Source organism: Dermacentor variabilis, chromosome 11, assembly GCF_050947875.1.
Source record: "Dermacentor variabilis isolate Ectoservices chromosome 11, ASM5094787v1, whole genome shotgun sequence".
NCBI lineage: Eukaryota > Metazoa > Arthropoda > Arachnida > Ixodida > Ixodidae > Dermacentor > Dermacentor variabilis.
This window is the reverse complement of record NC_134578.1, coordinates 575,669-583,527: the sequence shown is the minus strand read 5'-3', so window position 1 is coordinate 583,527 and position 7,859 is coordinate 575,669.

The following is a 7,859-nucleotide window of genomic DNA, read 5'->3' as shown; positions in this document are numbered from 1 at the left end:
TGAGTGTTTGCAGTCTTTAAATGGTAGCTTGGAAGTGGCAAGACAAATAGCTATTAGTGGTTTTACTGTGCGTGTTTTGGTAGAAAAGTGAGAGCGTGGCCGCGTGGTTGAGCGCGTGCGAAAGCGTGTCATACCTTCGCTCTCCGCGGCATTGATTGTTTTTGAAACAGTGGTGAGAGTTGCTTTGCGGCATTTTGAGGATTTGGACCCTGTGCGTATCGGTTTTTCTAAAAGGCACGTGCTCTGCATTGATATAGTATTATAGTATTTGCATCAGTAGTAGCATTATTACAGTATTATAGTATTTGCAAAAAGCAGCGCAATACATGGCGAGAAAGCCGGTAAAGCAGGCAGTACGGAGACGGATGAGCGTGGAGAGGGCGTCGAATCAACCGGTACACAATGTGATGTCGATACTAGGCTGCAGAAAATGGAGGCTTTCCAGGAAGAGCTTCTCAAACAGGTGCAACAGCTCAAAAATGAGCTAAACAGGGAGCGTGATGCAAGGAAGGTAGTTGAAAAGAGACTTGAAGCAGCCGAGGAAAAGCTGAACAGGGCCGCCATTGTGACCGAGAACGTGCGTGGCAATGGAACGCCGACCCCCTACGCGACAGGCGAGGGAGGGTCAGCGAAATACGTAGAACGCAGGCAGGGTGATGAAGGGTTAGCTGGAAAGAGCGGCAGCGACGTTGAGGCCGCTACGCGGAAAACGCAGGAGCCCAGGGGACAATGCCCCCCTTCGAGTCCGAATCACGCGGAAAAGGACAAAGGGAAGCAGGCAGAGGTAGGAGAGAATGAAAGGGTGTTTATCGCTGGCGACTCAAACCTGGCTGGGTGCTCAAAGGCAATTGTGGAGAGGGTAAAGGCGACAAAAGAGTGGCGGTAGGGACATTTCCAGGGCGCACACTGGGTTCTGTCATGGAGCGAGAAAAAGAAAAGCTCGCGGAAAATGTCCACGTGCGCAACCTCGTCATAGTAGCAGGTGGGCTAGATGACGTCCTAAACAGGAAAGGGCAAGGACTAGTCCAGCGCTTGGCGAAGGGGGTGGACGACTTGCGTGAGCTATCCCCTCAGGTGCAGATCGTGGTGTGCACGGTGCCGGAAGTGCCTGTGCGTGACAGTCACATACAAAGAGCCGCAGTGGCTGCTAATGAGGAAATATGGAAAATGAGTCGAGAGAAAGGCTTCGAGGTTGTCGAAGTAAACAGGGAAGTGAGAAGTTGTGGTGGTTTTAAACGAGACGGGATCCACTTCAATTACAGGCTAGCATGAAAAGTGGGCTGGCGACTTGGTGGTCGCGCTGTTGCTTTTTTAGGGGGCCCGCGGGCGCTCAGGAGGTCAGAGTAGATAGTAATGAAGAAGGTCCCCTAGGGGAACATCAGAAGAGCATCGCCGTCGATAACAGAAAAAGGAGGAAAGCAAGAAAAAGAGCTCGCCATGCAATAGGCTACATAAACATGCAGGGTGGCAGAAGAAAGGAAAAGTGGGCAGAGATTTAGGAGCAGTTACTTAGAGAACAAATAGGGGTGTATGCGGTTACAGAAACGCACTTTAGAGACTCAGAAGAGCCTCCAGTTATTGAGAATTATGTTTGGGAAGGGTGCAACAGAACTAAGTCGGAAAGAAAGGGAGGGGGAGTCGGAACGCTCATCCATCAGGGGGCCAAATGGAAAAGAGTAAATAAGAGTAAATTCACAATGTCAAGAGCATCTTTGGTTATCAGGTACAATGAGTGGGAAAGAAACTTGGCTGGGCGTTACGTATTTGTGGGCCGGAAAAATTGCACAGAGAAGAATAAAGAGTTAGTGGAATGCATAAGCGCTGATATTAAGGGTTTCGGGAATGGTGCTGAAATTGTCCTATTAGTTGACATGAATGCCCACATACAGGATTTAGATGGCTATACCGACAATAATGGGAATTCAATACTGGACCTTTGTGAGCAACATAACCTCGTTATCGTGAATACAGAGCCTAAGTGTGAAGGACAGATCACGTGGGAAGTAGGAAACCGGCAATCGACCATTGATTACTGTCTGATGACAGAAGGAATTCATGATAAGTTGAGAGAAATGGTCATCGATGAGGAAGGGTTTAGCAGCGTAGGGAGTGACCATAAACGCATCATATTGAAAATGGGATGGGTAGCTGGGAAAGAGAGCAAGGAGAGCAAAATGGCCAGTCCAAATTTGAACGCTGAACAAATAGCAAATATAGTCACTAGAGTTGAGGAACAACTTGGCAAATGGCCAAGTAAATAGTGGAAATATGGTGAGCCTTAAGTGTAATAACGACAGAAATACGGAAAGAGAAAAAACATGTTCGTTGGAAAGGAACAAAAAAACCGAAAAGCTGGTGGAACAAGGAGATACGAGAAGCGATCGCCTAACGACAGAAAGCATCTCGATAGCACAGGCAGGCAAAGGCGCAGTTGCCACAGGATGAAGTAACCAGTAAATGGAAAATATACCGGGAGAAAAAGTCTATGGTTCAAATACTGGTGCAAGCAAAATTAGAAGGTGAAAGTGAACGTTGCTTGTCAGAAATACGTGCGAAAAAGAAGGCCGCACCTAGAATATTTTGGAGTCACATAAAATTATTAGGCAGGAAGTCAACAACAATACAACAACATATCCTAGACGAAGATGAAAACAGACTGGAAGGAGAAGTGGCAATAAAATACATCCAAAAAGTAACAGCCGAATCTTTCCAAGGCAATGACGGGGTTGTATTTGAAGAAAAAAAGAGCATGAAAGAGACCCAAGTGGAAAAGGAGCTGGTGCTGACAAATTTAAACTGGAAGAAAGCGGAAGAGAAAATTCCTAACACACAGCCACAGGGCTAGACGAGGTTCCCGTTAGGCTGATAAATGAACTAGGACCAAAAAGTAAGGAAGCTCTGGTGAAAGCAGTGGAAAAAACTTTAAAAGATAGATGAATACCAGACAGTTGGCGACAAAGTAGAATGAATTTAATTTATAAAGGTAAGGGGGAGAAAGACAGAATTCACTCGTATAGACCGTTGACCATTGCGTCGGTGAATAAAGAATAAAGGTAGCAATGCAGGCAATCAAATTAAAGCTTCAAGCATGGGCAGAGAATAATGGCATTTTGGGAGAGCTTCAGAATGGCTTCAGAATAGGTATGCGTTTGGATGATAACTTGTTTGTTCTTACTCAGTGTATTGAAATATCAAAAGCAGGAAGCAGACCGTTGTATGTGGCCTTTTTAGACATTACAGGAGCCTACGACAACGTAGACCGCAACATTTTGTGGAATATTCTGGAAGGGGAAGGCTTAGGTAACAATTGTCTACAGCTTTTGAGAGAGATTTACCTAGAAAATACCGTTTGCGTTGAATGCGAAGGGATGAGGAGTGAGGAGAAAGTTCATATCAACATGGGACTGAGGCAGGGGTGCCCTTTATCCCCGCTGCTGTTTATGATGTACATGGTGAGGATGGAGAGGGCGCTAGAAGGAAGTAATATCGGGTTTAATCTCTCATACAAACAGGCGGGTACAGTAATAGAGCAGCAACTCCCAGGTTTATTTTATGCGGACGACATTGTGTTGCTAGCTAACAAGCAAAGTGATTTGCAACGTCTGGCTAATATCTGTGGACTTGAAGGCAACAATTTAGGTTTGAAATTTAGTGTTAGAAAATCAGGTGTTATGGTATTCAATGATAACAGTGAACAGACAGGGGAGATACAGGGCATAGAAACACCTCGGGTAACAGAATATAAATACCTGGGTATATGAATAAACGAAGGCAATGGATATATGGAAACAGAGGAAAAAACCACAACAGTAAAGGGGAAGAGAAATGCAGCCATAATGAAGCACAGAGCGCTCTGGGGATACAATAGGTAGGAGGGCCTCCGAGGTATGTGGAAAGGTGTAATGGTTCCAGGACTTATTTTTGGAAACGCGGTTGTTTGCTTTAAATCAAGGTACAATCAGGACGCGACGGGAACCAAAGGTCAATGAGTCGCCTCCCATTGGGCGCTCACGGGAGAGAGAGTAAAACATCTTTATTAATTAATATTTGAATGGCGAGAGCAGTGTGGGAGGAACCCTCAGTCCAAGGTCCCTAAGATGATTCCGGCGATGTTTCGAGCCCGTTGTATCAGTGCTCGGAGGACCTCGGGAGGTCCGTCGCGGAGGGCATCGTCCCACAGCTCTTTGTTGCGTAGGGGGTAAAGGAGAGTTGGCAAGGGAGGAAAGAGGTTTGCAATGCACTCAATCGTGACGTGGAAGATTGTGGGCGAGCTGCCACAGCCAGGGTAACGATCTCCATAACAGTGTGAGTAGAATTTATTGAGAGAGACAAGATTAGGAAAAGTTGCGGTTTGTAACTGGCGTAATGCCACTGCTTCCTCCCGCGAGAAGGACGGCCGTGGTGCGGCGTGGGTGCGACGAATGCGTGTATAATGACGGAGTATGTCTTTATTACGGAGCAAGGGATCCCCCCACTCTGAACTAGTCGCCTCACCACGCCGAGTCACCCGGAGGGAAATTTCTCGGGCAACCGCATGTGCGCGTTCGTTACCCGGCAGCGAGGTATGGCCAGGGGTCCAGAGTAAGTGGATGCGGGGAGGTGTGGTTAGTGTATTTTGCGGGATCTGTTTGAGAATTTGGTGCGCCGCTCTCGGGATGCCATGTCCTGATAGGAACGCCCGGCATGCCTGTTGCGAGTTTGTCAATATATACACTTCCTCAGGAACACGGATGGCGTATCGAATTGCAAGAGCAACACCGAGAATTTCTCCGTAAGCGGCATTTGTTCCGCGCATTGCAGCAGAGTCTTTCAGGGATTCGGTGCCATCCAAAACTACCGAGGTATAGCCTTCTTGAGTGCGTGATGTGTCCGTGTATAAAGTGTGTGTTTCCGGGATGTTTGCAAGCATGCGGCCAATGTATCGTACACGGGCTTTGCGCCGCCCGTTGTCATGCTTGGGGTGCATATTACGTGGCAATGGATGAATACTTGGGGCTTGGCGTATCGCTGACGACAAGATCGTTGGACGGGTTTCAGACTCAAGGGCTGGGACAGAGTATCCTAGCCGTGTGAGAAGATGGCGGCCAGTAGGAGTGAGTAGGAGGCGCTGGCGATGGCTGACCCAATGTGCCTCTAGCAGCTCGCCTAGTGTGTTATGTGTCCCTAAGTTAAGGAGATGGTGTGTGGAAGTATAGTTCGGGAGGCCATGGGCCAGCTTCGTCGCTTTGCGAATCATTGCGTCTATGCGAAGTTGTTGCGCTTGGGTCAACCGCTGAAATGGGGGATGGTATGTAAGACTGCTGATCACGCATGCCTCCACCAAGCGCAGCAGGTCCTCTTCTCGAAGGCCCGAGCGCCTGTTGGAGACCCTCCGGATCATGGCCAGAATTTGCTCAATCTGTCTGGACAGAAGGGAAACAGTGTAGTTTGACCTGCCATCCGCTTGGATGTGTAGGCCGAGGATACGAACACGATTAACCTGTGTTATCGGTGTGCCATCCACGTGCACAGTGATAGGGGGAGTAGAGGAACGGCTCCGGGGGCGAATGATTATGAGCTCCGACTTTTCCGGAGCACATCTTAATCCGCATTTTCTCGCGTACTCGGAAACTGTATCGACTGCTTGCTGCAGTCGGTCCTGGATGGCTCCGTCGGAACCCCGTGTCGACCAGATAGTAATGTCGTCCGCATAAATAGCGTGGGTGACGTCAGGGATCTGGTGGAGTAGTCGGGGGAGCCCTGCGAGCGCGATATTGAATAAAGTAGGGGAAAGAACTGAGCCCTGGGGTGTCCCACGTCCTACAAGGCGAATCGTGAAGACTACAAATGAACATGCGCAGGATGATATGGGCTGGACTAGTTTTGAAGTGAGGGAAGCTCGCAGTAAAATTGAGTATGGAGAACGACTGAGGAATATGGAAGAAAGTAAATGGGCGGGGAGAGTGTTCAGGTATGTGTACAGGAAAAACATTGATTCACAGTGGAGGAAAAGAACTGGGAAGCTTACCAGCAAGTATGCGGCCTGTGGGATGGGCAACACAGCAACAAAGAAGGTCAAGCGGAAAGTCAGAGAGGCTGAAATAATCTCATGGGTGGCGGCAATGGAAAAGAAACCTGCCATGAGTAACTACTTAAGAGGACAAAACGAAATTAGGAAAGAAACCATTTATGATAACTCAAAGGGAAGCTCATTACTTTTCGAAGCGAGATCGGGATGCCTGAGAACACGCACCTATAAAGCGAGATATAAGAAGCAAGAAGAAGCATGTGCTTGCTGCGGTAAAGCTAGGGAAACTATGGAGCATGTTTTATTAGAATGTGAAGACGTCTACCCAGCGGTCGATTTAGGCACCACTGGCCTTCTTGAAGCCCTTGGGTTCAGAGGGAGCAGTGGTAAAGCAGACATGTCCGCAATAGGTATTAGTAATATGCGATTGGAGGATTGGTGGAAGAAAAGTAGGGAAACTACAAAAGACGGAGACGTACAAAAGCACAGTTCGCACTAGGGGATCAGAAAATTGGGTTGTGGTAGTTCATGTGTTTTTTTTTCTGTTTTTATTGTTTAACCTAGGTAGGACATTAGGCAGTATAATAGCAAGAGCTTGGTGGCGCAACCCACCGCCCCATTCCAAAGGGGACGCTCATAACATCCATACATCGATCCGTAAAGCCCCGTGATAATATGTAAGTACCGACACTCTCCTCCTCGCCGCGCTTTCCTCCTCGATTCTCCTCGCCCGCCAGCTGCGCACGGCACGCTTTTTCTCCTGGGCTCTGGCGGACCGGCCGCAGCATTCTATGGAGGCGTGTTATTTTGGGCCAGTTGCGCGCCCCAGTGGTGTTGAAAATCTTGATAAATGCTGATAACAGCATCGATAATGTTGAAGGCCACCTTTATGAGGAGTTTTCGTGTCGCCAAGACTAGAAACAGTGTTTGCGCATGGGACAAATACAGCATTGCAGAAAAGGCATATTTAACAGGAGTGCACAACTCTAAATACTCATTCTTTCACACTGAGCTACCAAAAATCCTTGCTGATTCACCCAAACGTTTCTGGCAAATTCTAAACCCACATGACACCCTTCCTGGTATCCTTAGTAATTAATCTGTCTAGAAGCAAGTTGTTCAGAAAGTGCGAATATATTTAATATAGCCTTTTCGTCTGTCTTTACGAATGAACCTAACCCTACTGAAACAGAACTGTTTTCTGTTAGTTTACCTGAAATGCCACCCATAAGCATTAGTTTCTATGGTATCCTGTCCTTAATTGAACAAAATGAAGTTGTCATCTTCTACTGGTTCGGATGAAATAAATTCCAAGCTCTTAAAAAACACTAAGCACATATCTGCTGAATTTTTACTGTTGCTGTTTTCCCAGTCACTCTCCTCAGCAATTCTCCCTTACGACTGGAAGTGTGGGAAGGTCATTCCAGTTCACAAAGCAGGCAACAGAGACTGTCCGTTAAATTACCGCCCCATATCTCTGACCAGTGTGTGTTGCAAACTCATTGAACATATCATATGCTCTCAGATCATGCAGTTCCTTGATTCTAACAGCTTTGTTAATCCCTCTCAACATGGATTTCGATAAGGCCTCTCATGCGAATCCCAACTAGCCCTTTTTCTTCACGACCTGCATGCTAACCTCGACACTAGCCTACAAACAGCTGCTATTTTTCTTAACTTCGCCAAGGCTTTTGATAAACCACCACACAAGCGTCTACTAATGAAGCTCTCTCAACTAAATCTGCCACTCGTCGTTCTAAACTGAATCGCCCAATTTCTGACTAACCGCTATCAGTTTGTTTCCCTTAACAATATCAAGTCTAACTCGCTCCCTGTAACGTCCGGCGTGCCG